This window comes from Cricetulus griseus, chromosome 3, assembly GCF_003668045.3.
Source record: "Cricetulus griseus strain 17A/GY chromosome 3, alternate assembly CriGri-PICRH-1.0, whole genome shotgun sequence".
Lineage (NCBI taxonomy): Eukaryota > Metazoa > Chordata > Mammalia > Rodentia > Cricetidae > Cricetulus > Cricetulus griseus.
This window is the reverse complement of record NC_048596.1, coordinates 168,098,647-168,112,210: the sequence shown is the minus strand read 5'-3', so window position 1 is coordinate 168,112,210 and position 13,564 is coordinate 168,098,647. Positions and strand designations below refer to the sequence as shown.

Here is a 13,564-nt window from a genome sequence, read left to right as displayed (position 1 = left end):
GCAGTGGGGATAATTACACGTCCAGGCCCCTCGCTACCTTGCACAGCCCCCAGGACAGATGCTACCTGTGCTCTTTCCACACTTGGAGCCCATTCCCACCCAGCACTTAAACCGCCGACAAATGAATGTTTTCGCCTGTCCTGGGTTCACATAAATAGCCACAAATTCCTATAATTAACTACAGTAAGCTAGGCTGGGATTAAAACAAAGACGGGCTTGTTTACTGGGATGTTCTGAAACAAGCAATTTTCAGCATTACAGTGTCAACTACTGTCTTTGTCTTTGTTAAGCAAGGCAGCAGGAAAGAGGGGGCAGGCATGAATGGCGAGGGGCCCCCACATGAGCTGGATCACTGGGGTGATGGCTTTTGAAGCTCAACCAAAATCCCTTTGTCCCCAAGCTTCTCTAAGAGTCCAAGACCCACTCAGTCACTAGCAAGGGACATGGGCGGAAGGCATAGCCAAGACAGCCATGGGTTTGGGGGCTTGTGGAGGGTAAGAATCCATCGTTAAATTCACTTAGCAAAATGCCTGCAATTCCCACAGTATCAGTCTGGTCACTGCCCAGCTCCCTCTCCCTAGATTGGGCTTGCAGGCCAGTCCTGTTTCTTGGCTATTTCTTTTCATAGCCAGTGAGCTAAGAATGGTTTCATGATTTTAAATTATTAAAAATTAATTAATTAAAAGTGAAAAAAAGAGTACTCTTACACAGGACCTAAAAAATCACATGAAAATGTGTTCATAAAACAAAGTTTATTATAACACAGGTTCATATATGGTTATTCTGTGTTACAGTGCAGAGCTGAACACAAAAGTGAGTCCACATGGTCTGTGAGGCTTGAAGGGCTAAAGGGCTGGGGCTGTAGCTCAGTGGTAGACAGTTTGCCTAGCACACATAAGGCCCTGAGTTCAATCCCCAGTGTGTGTGTGTGTGTGTGTGTGTGTGTGTGTGTGTGTGTGTAAATACTGTGTGATACTTACTGTATCAGCTGTAAGCTGATGCCCACTCTAATACCTGATGTGATGCTCTACTGTCTTGTCTAAAAGAAAGGTTTTAAAGCAGATTTTTTTTCTTCCAAGTCTTAAGAAGATCCTCTTCCACATGGAAAGCTGATCATGAGAGTCTGGATACTAATGCAAAGTGGTGCAGGGGGGCGGGGCTGCAGGGCTACAGTACCCTACAAAGATCTTCCCCCTCCATGCTGGAGCTGCTCCATCACTCTGTAGTCTACATTACAACCCCATGCAGAGGAGCCATGGTCTGTGAGACCCAGGGTCAGAACTAGGGGGCTACAGACCCTTAAAGAGTAAACTTGGTCCACATTTACTCCTCAGACAAAGGTTTTCAGAGTTCATCCTTGGCACCAGGTACTTTGTGAAGTGTGGAGATAGTGAGGGGGACAGAATGGACCAGTCTCCACTCTCATCCTAGAGAGGGATGGTGACAGAGTCGGCGAGAAACTGAAGTTGGGTGATTGCATGATGACAGGGATGAGAGAGAGAGGAGAATGAGAGTTCAGAGAAACAAGGGGAAGCTAGGGGAAGAAAAGAAGGATTCTTAGGAGGTGATTCTAAGTACAGAATAAATGAGGCAAATAAGTGGAAGGATGGAGGAAAATTCAGAATTTAGACTTGAATAGGATGGTCTGGCCCACAGCCTTGCAAACTCTACAGAGAAGCATACTGGCAATTGAAAGAGGACAGACCTTAGTAATGTAACTAGAGACTTAGCTGATCCTAGGTCCATCACTTGGGATCCTAGTCAGATCCCCATGCCAGGACCCAAGAGCATGGAAGCTTGTTTCTGTTGGCATGATCCAGGAACTAAGGCTTGAGAAAGCTACTGACAATTCCATGCTCTGGAATCTCCATCTCTTGACTTCTAGAGATAGGTTCCAGGCAATGGTGGGCAGCCAAAGTCATGCCCCGTGTTAGTAACACATGACCACTAGTAATAGTCCCTAACCCTGAATGAAGCTCCCAGCATCCAACCTCTTCTAGTCTTTGCCATCTTGAAGACACACATTATGGCACTGCCATAGAGACAGTTTAGCATGTGGTAGGGTGACAATATGCCTAGAGAGTATACAAGGTGCTTAATAGCCATGTAGTGGTATTGATGGTGCTGGCAGCATTGTGCCAGCATGACCTCATGGCAAACTTGAGGACCTACAAAGGCCTCAAGCTGGCTAGTGCTAAGGAGAGGTGAGATGATGAAAGAGGGTCTAGAAACCAGAGGTGCATTGAGAAACAAATAGGCAACAAGATACTCTGCCCCCCAAGTGACCTTAGGCCCATGCCTCATGGTCCCTGGACCTCTGTTGCGTCTCTAAAGCACGGGAGTGAAATGAGTTGGACATAAATGCAAATGCAACCACTTAGAGTCACCATGAATAACAAATGAAGCAATAGGCAGGAAGTTCTCTACAAAACAGGAAAGAGAGATGCAGGTACCTCCAAAGTGTGGCAATGGGAGTCCAGCCCAGATGAGGGACTGTTACACCTTGGGCAGGAGGCTATCCATGCAGAAATTAGGTGGATCGCCTGGGAAAGACTACAGAGTTCAAGTCCCAGCCCTGGTCTGTGGGGTAAGGGTCTTGGGTCAAGCAGCTTGTTTTACCAGAGTTTCAGCTTCATCTCTTATGTAATGGGGGTAACAATGGGGCTCAGTCTTCCTGTTGACACCAGTAGCCTGTCATTGTATACACAAAGCAGTTAGAGAGTCCTCCATCCCTGTAGAAAACAAGGGTTGTCTCTGCTGCCCTAGGACAGCAGCACGGGTAGAGGACAGCCTCTGAAGTCAGGCTTGCTCTTTCTGGTCTGGGGGCTGGCCTGGATAGTCTCCCTTCCACCTTCTCTCCTCCCCTCCCTCTAGCTTCTCTGCAGAAAGGGAGAAATCATCTCTGCAGCCCTGTCAGACATAGTGGCTTTCCTTTTCAATGAATTATTTGCTAATTGAGCTTGAGGCATTAGTCTAAGATACAATGAGGGGCAAATAGACCAGCTCCCTGCTGGTGGAGGAGACAATACGAAAAATGGAGGCAGCTGAGGGTTGCTTCAGCCAAAGCAACCAAGGACAGCAGTGCCTTTGAGGAGACTCCAAGCACTATCCCAACCTGAGGTTCCCTAACTACGGAACCTCCATCCGCAGAAGTCTGTTACTGCACTCCCTTGGCTACTGCTTCCTAGTGACAGTCCTGGTTTGTCACTGGAAGTCCAGACCCCTACATGTCCCCAGCCACCAGCTCAGCTCAGGAATATGATCCCTCAGCCCAAAGGAGACTTCTTCCTTCCTTCCTTCCTTCCTTCCTTCCTTCCTTCCTTCCTTCCTTCTATCCTTCCTTCCTTCCTTCCTCCCCCCTCTCTCTCTCTCTGACTAAAGGTGCAATTTGGAGCCTCCTTAACTAGGGTCACACCCTGCTCCAGGTCCTCTGATCACTCTTGACTGATGGCTGGAAGGAGGGGACCCTCTCAGTCCCCCTCTGTCAACTGCAGGGTTATTTTGGTGGCTGTTATTTGGGCAAGGAGTGGGCTAGTGGCTTGTGGAAGGGAAGGAAGGAGGGACATGCTAAAAATACTGCAGCCAGACCAAGGCAGCAGGCTCTGTGTTCTCAGGGCCTAGCCTCCCTCCACTGGTGAGGAGGGTCTATCTTCAGTGTCTCCTGGGGTTCAAAGCCAGGAATCCTTTCAGACTAGCTGAGGTGCATCCTGGTGCCAGTAATCATCAGGAGGTCCTGAAGCCTAAAGGTAGCTGTATGGGTCACACAGTTACCTTGAGAAAGTTCTAGACACAGAGCACAGGCTGGTCCAGGGTGACCATGTCCTGCTCAGAACATAGTTTAAAGGAATCCATGTCTCCAGACCTTGTCTCCACATCTAAGTCCCAGCAATCTAAGGCCATCTTCCCTAAGAAGTGTGCAGTTAGTAACTATCAGCTGCCTCTGCTGTCTGCTCTATGAGCCCATAGTAGAGATTGGCCCTGAGGTCCAGGAACAAGATGACTCTTCTGAGCCTTGGCACAGTCCGGTCTGGAAGCTGGATCATCTCTGGTATCTCATCCAACATCCTGGGTCTCAGTTATTAGGCTCTGACCAACTCTGATCAACTACTGTCTGGATGACCCCCATGCTCTTCTCAGGTGGAAGCCCCACATGCATGGTACACAGCTCCACTCAGCTCAGAGATCAAAGTGTCCTGCACAAGGAAGCCCACCTCTAGCAGGGAGGAAGTTGTACAAGACAGGGAGCCCAGAGGGATCTTGAAGTTGGGAGCTGATCATTTATTCACTATTTGAATCTTCACTCTTGTGGTCCTTAAATATTCCTTGAGCGAGGACCACTGATATATAAACATTGTTCTAGGAACTGCCAATACAAAGAAGACAAACACAAAGCCTCAAACACTGTGGAAACCAGAGAGTAGAAGAAAAGACAGAGAAGGGTTGAGAGGGTAACCCAGCAGTAGAGTATTTGCATGACTCTGAGATCCATCCCTAGACACACACACACACACTCACACACACACACACACACACTTTGAGCGTGGTGACATATATCTGCAAACCTATAACTCTAAAGAGACAGAGACAGAAGTATCTTGAATATTTGGCTAGCCTGGGTTACTTAATGAGAGCGAGTCTAAGAGGTGGGGGAGAGGTATCGAGGGGAGGGGTGGGGCTCAGAAGTGATGGGAACCAGGAAAAGTAAGAAAGCATGGTTGAGAAAAGAGAATAGAACATGTGTGTTTGTGTTGTGTGTGTGCTCACATAATGGTTAGGGTCAAGAGTGTACCAAAAGCAGTCTTCTGGAAGTGAATGTGTAAATACCCATCTAGGAACAAAGGTCAGAAACAGACAAAAACAGCAACATTGAGCAGAAGGAATGATTGACCCCACCTGTCTACAGTCTCTGTCCTCATCATACTGATCCAGGAACCTCTGCCAGTATTTTTGTCTCCTTGTGGCCCACGCTCATCCCTCCCTAAAGGTGCCCATCTGCACCTGCCTAGGGAAGGGGCTCCAGGACCACTTCTAGCTGGGCTGTCAGAGATCCAGTCCAGGGCAGGTCCTGGATCTTCTAAGCCCCCATGAACCTTCACCCTGCAATTACCATTCTCTGCCCTGGGCTATTTCCTGCAGACTTGTAAATAGAACTTCTTTCAGCTCCACACACATTATGGTTTGTCTAAAACGGTGTCAAAGGAGCCAATTTTCCTCAACAGGAACATTGACTATAGAGGATTCCCGCAGGACTTGGGCTGCACAGGTCAAAAACAAGAACCTGGGGTGATGCAACTGCCTAGAAAAGCTACCTCGACTACATGGGTGGAGCCTGGCCTTGTCTGGGGGCAGATTACTGGGAAGATTTTGGGAAAAGTAAGATGTGGCGCTACAACCTCACCAGGCTTAACCAGCCTTACAGGACAGGACACCTAGCTCAGGAGTCGGACCAAAGCTGGCTGTTCCACTCCTCTACTTTCTCTGAGCTTTCTCTCCCTTTGCAAGCACATGTGAAATCCTGAGGCTTACCAGCTGTAATGAGTGACATCCATCTTGCAGAAGGTAGGGGGCTGCTCATAGAGAAACAGGTACAAAAGGTAAAGAGTGAAAGGCATATGCATCTGCACCCATTGTGCTAGCCATCAGTGACCATCCAGGAGGGGCAAGCCCATGTGACAAGTAAGACCTGAGAAAGGTACCTTCTCCAGGCTTCAGCAGGCCCCAGGCTCGGTAGAAAAGGAAGGAACTGGCCTATGTCTCTATCCTTCCTGTAGATGAAGGCGCTGAGGATGAGGAAGGTGTAATGACATATTCCTAATCACATTTTAAGAAATGTTTGAGGCAGGATTTGAACCTTGGACATCACACACACACACACACACACACACACACACACACACACACACACCCAAGTCTATGAATCTTCCACAAGTCCTAACACTTCATTCATTCTGACCTTGCTCTTGGCAGGGTGCAATAAGCAGGGTGTGTCTTGTAGTCAATGACCTTTCCATGGCCTTAGGGGAGCAACATGCCAGCGGTGCATGACCTGTTCCTTCCAAATTCTGGCCTGAGCCATACCAAGCCAGTGTCACCCAAATTATGCTTCCCTAGCCTTCTATGAATAAAGGTGCAGGGAGCATTTTGGAATCAAAACCACCCGTCAATCTTCCCCGGCTTTTTTTATTGTAACAAAACAAAGCTAGAACAGATGTTCAAGGAAAGTCCTAGCTGGAAAGTTACATGCCTTTGAGTTACATAAGAAGGTCCCATAGGGGACTTAAGAAATGTCTCAGTGGTTAACAGTGCTTGGTGCTCTTGCTGAGGGCCAGAGATCAGTTCCCAGCACCCAGTATGGATGGCTCACAACTGCCTGTAACTCTAGCTCCAGGGAATTTTACACCTTTTCCTCATCTCTGAAAACACCTACACACACACACACATACACACACACACACACACACACACACACACACACACACACTCATGCATGATAAAGTAAGATAAATAAATATTTTAAAAAAATAAGAATGTTCTAGAAATACAGGGACCCAGAAATCAAGTTCTGGGATCATACTTACCCTGTATATCATTCAACTCATCTAAGTTGCATCATGTCTCAAGGGGAACATATGTCAATGTGTGGCTGCCAATACTCCCATTTGCCTGCAGAAATGGTTGGATGTGCAATGAGACAGGATGAACAAGAGCACAAGTCTTCAGATCAACCATGTCTGAGCTCCAATGAGTGTGAGGTGCCTAATGGGTAGGAGAGTATGATACACAGCCCATGCATTCCTCCTCCCTCGGGGACTCATTTGATAAAGGCTCTCTTAAGTGTATATAAATGATAAAATCATAAAATCATGACCTACATACAAATATCAAGTGAATATTGACAAAGCTTTTGTTCAGAGATCAGAGGTAGCTTGCTTACCTAGCATACCCAAGGCCTTGTGTTCAAAGTACAGTTCAAAGTACAAAAGAAAATAAGAATATACTTCATGTAACTTATTAATTAATGAGGGAATCAATAAGATGCTATAGTCTGCTCAAAAAGAAAAATTCAAAGGACACAAATATACAGGTTTAATTAAGAGAGCAGAAAAAGAATTCACAAATAGGTTAATAAACAATCAATTAACTTTTCAACTGAGTTCCAACCCACAAAACTATTTATGTTGCTACATATGAGAACTGTTGGATTACTATGTCTTCTACAGCTTTCTGGAAGGTTTAAAACACCAAGGAACATTAAAATAATCTAGAAAGACTGGCTAGATAGGACGCCTACCAAGGCTGCTTCTTCCTGCTTCAAAGACTTCCACAAGTTTTCTTTACATAGAGTACTGTCAACCAACCATGTTAGTCAATTTTCTGTTGCTGTGACAAACTACCTGGAAAAAATCAACTTAAAAACTAAAAAGTTTAGGCTGGGAAGTGGTGGTGCATGCCTTTAATCCCAGCACTTGGTGGACAGAGGCAGAGGCAGATGGATATCTGTGAGTTCAAGGCCAGCCTGGATGACAGAGTGAATTCTGGGACAGCCAAGGCTACACAGAGAAACCCTGTCTCAAAAAAAAAATAAGAAGAAGAAGGAGGAGGAGGAGGAGGAAGAGGAGGAAGAGAAGAAGAAGAAGAAGAAGAAGAAGAAGAAGAAGAAGAAGAAGAAGAAGAAGAAGAAGAAGAAGAAGAAGAGGAAAGAAGGGGAAGGGGAAAGGGGAAGGGGAAGGGGAAGGGGAAGGGGAAGGGGAAGGGGAAGGCGAAGGGGAAGGGGAAGGCGAAGGGGAAGGGGAAGGCGAAGGCGAAGGCGAAGGCGAAGTTGACTTGACACATGATTTCAGGGGCCACAGCTGTCTTCTCTGCTCTGAGAACTGCTGGGATGCATCATGGATATTGGAAGGGCTCAGCCTAGGATGTGAACCTTATGTCTGAATTGTTCTAGATGTCTCACCTTGAATGAGGTACTCAGAATCTCTTTGCTATAATTCTTTCATTTCAGAGAGAAAGCAACCATGATTATAAACCCTGTCTGTACTGGCTACTTTAATATCAACATGACCTAAGCTAGAAACATTTGGGAAGAGGGAGCATCAAATGAGAAAGTGTCCCCACCAATCTGGCCTGTGGGGTAAGCCCATTATGGTTTGTTTGTTTTGAGTAATGATACATGTGAGAGGGCCCAGCTCCCTGTGGCAATGCCATTCCTGGGCTGGTGATCCTGGGTGCTATCAGAAAGACAGCTGAGTAAACCATGGGGAGCAAGTCAGCAAGAAATACTTCTCCATGGCCTCTGCTTAAGTCCCTGCCTCCGTGTTCCTGCCTCAAATTTCTACCCTGAATTCCTTGGATGATAGACTGTGATGTGGAAGTGTAAGGAAAATAAACCTTTTCCTCTACAAGTCATGTTTGGTCATGGTGCTTATCATGGTGATAAAAAGCTAACTAAGACATTGTCTCACTGGGTGTATTTGTCAGGACAGATGAGGTCATGCTGTATAACAAATGGTTTCAACATCTCAGTATTTCAAAATAAGATTCACTGACATACATGTTATTTTATCTTCATATTATTGCACACTGACAGGAGTTCTGTTCCATGGCATCTCATTCCCAGAGGCTGAGAGAGGCCACCTGCACTTTCATTAGTCATCATAACAGAGCGAAAGGACATGGATAATCAGGATGAACTCTGAAATGCTTCTACCCAGAACTTGCTCAGGCACGTTACAATAGTGTGCCTGACTTTAAGGAGACAAGGAAACACATGGAATCCTGGAGGGAGAGGAGCATTGGAAATATTGACAGGTCAGGTGGGATTCATCTTGAAGAGGAGCACAGAGAAATCCTTATTCATGGAGTGTTTTGGAAGTGATGGCTCTCACACTAAGTACTATTCCTGGAACAGAAACCACCATACTGTACAATGCTATATCATGTTAACTTGTTCTTACTATCAAGACATGCAAGTGTAATCCCTGAGGAAAAACAACACATGTCACTATGAAAGGTGGCAAATGAGGACAAATAGGAAAATGTGCTGTGGAATTTCCCCAGAACTTAAGACTATTGGTTTAACAGTCAAAAAGAAATACACTTCCTCAAAGTCATTCCTCTCAAATATATATATATATATATATATATATATATATATATATATATGGTATTTATTTATTTATTTTTAGTTTCCAACGTCTTTTACTGTAAAACCAAAAGCACAGGGTAAAGACCAGGTGCATCCTAGGTCACCTTTCCGCTTGAACAGGCCCTGACATTCTAGTCACATCCATGCTGGTTAACTTAAAGCTGCAGCAGAGGTATCAAGTGACAAGCCAGCATCTATAGTTGTACCAACAAGTGCTAGAGCCATAGAGGCAAGCTGTGTGTGGTTGGTGTGTTGAAGCTCAGCAAAGCTCAGCAGGGCTAATGGCGCCTGGGGTGTGTGTGGCTGCAGGCTGGTCTGTTTATTAATAAACATGCACTTCTTAAACCAAACCACTCAGTCCCTTTTAAACAGAGACAGGATGATGTAAACCCACTGCCACAACTTCTAGAAGGAACTGGATTATGTCATGAAACTGACCTTTTCTGGGCCTAGGAAAATTGCTGTATTAACACAACCTGGATTAATTTTACAAAGTGTGACTTTAGGTCAAACATATTCACAGAAGGGCAGTTTCACTAGGAGCTGCCAGGCAGGCTGCCTTTCTTGGTAACTAGTCTGCTGACTGCTATTGTAGTTAGCTTTTAAAAAATGGACTGAATTTCAAAATACAAAACTTGACAGGGGATGTTAAGGCATATGCAGGAGCAGTGCAGGCTCTGGAATCACTTTGCTCCACCCTGTATTCAACAGTCCAAACAGCAGAAGTGGCAGCTATACTGCTGGAGGGGCAAAGCAGGAAGAACAAGTAGGAACAGTGAAGAAAACATTTATGTGGAGTTACAGAAGGATCACAGTGGCATGGGGACAGCCAATATTTCTGCCTTCATATATCATGTTGCCAAGGTGTCCAATATCCATCTAAATATATATAATTCACTTGACTATTCTAATCAGACACCTAAAGGGACAAAGCACGTGTTCTCTCCAGCCACAGTGGGTAGCATGAGGTTGCACAAAGAGTCCCCACCACCTTGGTTTTCTTGAGGATACAGCTGTCTAGAAGCCTATCTTGCCCCTGGTCATGGAGGAACCCAGCTTGGCTTCATTGTTAATGAAGGACATCAGCCCCACGTAGGTCTCGAAGAGGAGTGGGCGCTCCAGCGCCAGCACGCTGTTCACCTGTCCTGGCAGAGGGTTTACCTTCTGGGGTTTCTTGACAGCTTGGATCAGGAGAGCCTGGAAGCTTTCCAAATGGCACAAGGTCTTCTCATCCATGCTGGCCATCGGGTGTTCTATGAAGGTGGTCTAGAGCATGTTTGTGGATATGTTGATGAAAGAAGGGCGGCTCTGCTTGTCCTACTGAATGTAAACCCCTAAGCCTTCTCGCTTGTTGAGCGACTTCGGAGGAAACTGGAATTCTCCGGAGATGGTGTCCACGGCGCTGAGTGCCACCCTGACCACCTGCTGGCACCAAAGGCTGATGAAGTCATATTTGCAGATGAACAGTGACTGGTCAGTGATGAGCACCAGCTGCTCCTTCTCCTCGTTCCAGTGGTCCATCTCGGGCAGCAGCCACACCCCCTGGATATCGCCATCCTCCACTGGTCGTACAATGGCGCGGATCTCCTCCACCACCTGCTCAATGGTGCTGGGGAAGCATGAAGTACTCCTTGACATTGGCATGTAAGGTCGTGGACGCTCAGCGGCCACAGTGTTTGGCGGCCCGGTGTGCAAGCCCCCAGACCGCCTGCAGTCGCATCCTCGCCAGTCGCCAGCAGTGTCGTGAGGATTGTGCCCCCTGAGTCCACCATGAGCTGCAGCATTGTGCTGCCACCGGCCGGCCCCACGGACAACAACGCCACCCCGGCCCCCTCAAATATTTTTAAATGTGTGTGTTACTATATCTAAATTTGATGTATAAGTCTCTAGCCTATTTTGTACTTGTCATTTTAGGAGACACTTGGCAATTGTTTGTCACCCAATATTGAACTGTCTTGCTGTGGCTATGTTATACTTATCTTATGAATTAAGGTCCAATTCCTTATGGAGAAAGTAGAAATGGCAAGCATTTGCTTTTGTCAGGATTCTTTTGCAGCTAGAAAAAAAATCACATGACTGAGTCTTCCAGTAAGATACAGTCTAACAAGACTGATCAGAAGCAGATGATTAGAGAAAAAAAGGAGACTATTATAGAGAAGCCTTTCAGGGGAGGTTGGCAGCTTTGTTTCTTCGTCACTTGAATCAGGTGCAGCATCTGGGGTGTCACCCAGGAGCAGGAGTCAGCAAAGAATGGGTGGCCAAGCCAGCAGCAAGTGCTATCACTTTATTTGACATTATAGGTACTCCATCGTTATTCTCTTTTGCTCCGTGACAGCCAATAAGTCACCTTGCATTCTTTAAATGTTTTCTCTTTAAATAAACTACCGTTGTTTGCTGTGTTTTCAACATACATATAAACATTCAAGTAATGTTAAAACTCATTTGTGTCAAATTATGTCATCCACAAGAAACACACACTGTACACCCTTTTGAAGAGTAGGAAAAAATACACTAAATTAGAGAAAAGCCAACCTGGTAGGACCCTTATGTTTCCAAATGAGAAGCCTAGGTATGCATTAGGAGAAGGAGCTGCCTAGGATTCCACAGCAGGTGAACTATGGCACTCACACCAACACTTGGATTCCTTGTGCTTGGCTCCACGTGCCTTCCAACAGGGCAGAACAGCTAGGGCAGCACGTCTTTCTCTAGGGCCAGTGGCAGACACCCAGGCAGCTTTTTGCCCCCTAGCAGCTGTTCCCCTGAGCATCCTAGCAAAGGTACCCCTTGATTGAGCTCTAAGACGGATAGCCAGACTCAGACCCAAAAGCAAGCAGGGAACAGGGGAGCAGGCTTTGCCCTGGAGCCACCAGACAATCACCGTGAAGTTCCTATCCCTCCAGTAAACAAGCTGTTGTGCCTCAGAGAACCTGGTAATAGCAGGCCCTGCCATCCTGCCCTCTCTTTGCCGGGAAGGGCTGCAATTACTGCCTTAACTGACTCAGATACCTCTGGTGAAGGGTATACATTTCCTGAAGTATATACAATCTTTGCAAACTTTCTCCTACACTCCCTTCTAGATCTGGGGGCTCTGGTTCTCTCCTTGCAGCCCCACCCTTAAAACTGCTCTTGGAATTGTAAATAGCCCACACTTCAGTCTTCCTTCCCTACAGGCAATGGGGTCTTTATTAAATGTAGCTCCTGTCTGCTCCTCACTGGCCCTGGCATCAGAGAGCCCTCTCTCTTGGTAACACTGAGATCTCATGCTTGATAATGTAAATTCTTCGGGACATCAGAAGGGCTCCTTCAAGAAGCCAGTAGTTCTGAAGCTTTATAAGGGGCCTGTTAATCCAGGCATAGTCCCACACCTCTAATCCCAGAGCTCTTGAAGCTGAGGCAGGAGGATGAGTTTGAAACCAGCATGGACTACATAGCAAAGTACTGTGTCAAAAAACAAACAGACAAAAAAACCCAGAACTTATTAAAAAACCCAAAGCTTATTAATAATATCTCTGTCCAGCTAGTAGTTGAATGGAAGGACAAATACCTGATCCAAGGCAGTTCTTGGCACTCCCTGTCCACTCTGAGTTCTGCAGAGGTGAGATGTCTGTAGAATAGAAACTGACTGACAGTGCCTGAGTGTGTTAGTCACTGTGGGTCTGTTCTTGGCACTCACTGTCCAGTATGAATTCTGCAGAGATGAGATGTCTGCAGAATGGACACTGACTGGAAGCTGCTGACTGAGAGATTGCCTAACAAAGGTACAACCAGCCATTAAGTGGCTTGTAAACAACACATGTCCCTTCTGCTTACCACCCATTGGGAAGCTAGACAACTAGCTCATCCAATTGCATGTAACAGGAAGAGAAGGTACCTCTAAAGCTCAGAAATGTGTGGTGAACTGAGAAGGCCTACCACAATAATCACAGAACAACCTCTAGGGATGCTGAGGGGATTAAATGAATTACATCTCTAATATGCTTTATTTTAGTATAGGCTGTCAGTATTATAGTAATGATGATGGTGTCGATGTTCATTATTAGTACTACTATTATCATGAAATCCAATTAGAGACTCCAGAGATAACCAGTCCAAAGTGCTTGCCTTGCAAGCATAAGGATCAGTGTTCGATCCCCAGCACCTCAAGACTACATGTGGGTGTAGGGCTGGAGGAGCAGAGATAAGGTGAGTCCTTGGGACTCACAGGTCAGCCAGTCAAGTCTACTCATTAAGCCCCAAGTCCAGTGAGAGACTTTATTTCAAAAAGTAAAGTAGGTACACCGGGCATAGTGGAGCACATTTTTAATCCCATCACTTGGGAGGCAGAAGTAGACAGATCTCTATGAGTTGGGGGCCATCCTGGTCTACACAGTGAGTTCCAGCCAGGGTTATGTAGAGAGATCCTGTCTTAAAATAGATACATAC

The 13,564-nt window shown here is 46.0% G+C and overlaps 1 pseudogene; it reads right to left on the bottom strand.

Moving 5' to 3' along the window:
- Positions 1-9,172: 9,172 nt before the first annotated feature.
- LOC103159712 lies at positions 9,173-13,511 on the bottom strand (annotated as a pseudogene).
- Between the last annotated feature and the right edge of the window lie 53 nt (positions 13,512-13,564).